Below are 1,358 nucleotides of genomic sequence, written 5' to 3' on the forward strand. Positions count from 1 at the left end.
AATAATTGGAGCTTCCCTCTATGATCATCGGACCTTAGTCAGAGGAAAGATTGTTCACACCCATCCTGACAAAATCAGGGAGATCTTTAAGCTTCCTCAACTGAAGGATGACCCATACTCCTTTAATAGGAGAATGATGAGGGTAAACAAAGGCCTGTACAAGATTCTAGAGGATATATGCATCCCTGAAGCCAGGTGGACCACCAGCACCACTGGCATCCCAAATCAACTCAAAAGAGAAGATCTCAAACCAGCTGCCAGAGGCTGGCTGGATTTCATTGGGCGTTTTATATTGCCCACCAGCAACCGTTCTGAAGTTACTGTTAAAAGAGCAGTGATGATTCACTGCATCATGTTGGGAAAAGAAGTAGAAGTCCATCAACTGATCTCGTGTGAACTATACAAAATAGCAAACAAGAATTCCAAGGATGTCAGATTGGCCTATCCAAGCTTAATTTCTATGCTCTGCAGAGATGCCGGAGTGAAGATGGGAATAACAGAGTATATCTCAGTTGAGAGGCCAATCACTAAAATATCAATGGAAAGACAACAGCTACAGGATGATCCAATCAAGAGGAGAGCACAAGAAGTCCTCCCAGAACTTCCTCAATTCGAATATTGGGAACATCTTGAAGCATCTATTTCCAAATTGCAAGAAGCTGTGAACCAAATAAAGGAAGAACAGAACAATCAAAGTAGCATGCTTTGCAAACTGCTTAAGGAACAAGAAGAGAAGGGCGTGATTTAAGGGAGCTGAAGCGCCAAAAATTAATCCTTGAAGGACCAAGCACCCCACAGATCAGAGGAACATCCATTTCCCAAAACACAGGTTGTTGAGTTCTAATTTTAGCTTTAACTCTGTGATAGTGTTATTATAGAAATTTACCTTAGAAGTTATACAGTAGTAGTAGTAGTAATTAGCATATCTATTCTGGTTTTATTTCCAATTCAGTTATAAATTATTTTTCTCATCATCATCAGACATGAATAAAATAGTAGATTTTTAGAATAAAGAAGTAATTTATATTTTTCGAGTTCTTAATAATAAAAATTATAATTAATTATATGTAGTGGCAATACTTTTTGTTCTCTAAATGAATGCTTGAACAGTGCATATTTTATCCTGAATTTTACGAATGTTGGCTCCTGAAAGAATAAGGAACACGAAAAATATTATTGATGATCTAAAAAGTCATGAATTTGATTCTTGAAGCAAGAAAAAGCAGTAAAAAAAAAACTTGTACAAGAAATCATCGGATCAAGAAAAAGAAAAAGCCAATAGTCCTTAAAACCAAAAGGCAAGGGTGAAAAGGATCCAAGGCTTTGAGCATCAATGGATAGGAGGGCCCAAGGAAGTA

Source organism: Arachis duranensis, chromosome 3, assembly GCF_000817695.3.
Source record: "Arachis duranensis cultivar V14167 chromosome 3, aradu.V14167.gnm2.J7QH, whole genome shotgun sequence".
Taxonomy (NCBI): Eukaryota; Viridiplantae; Streptophyta; class Magnoliopsida; order Fabales; family Fabaceae; genus Arachis; species Arachis duranensis.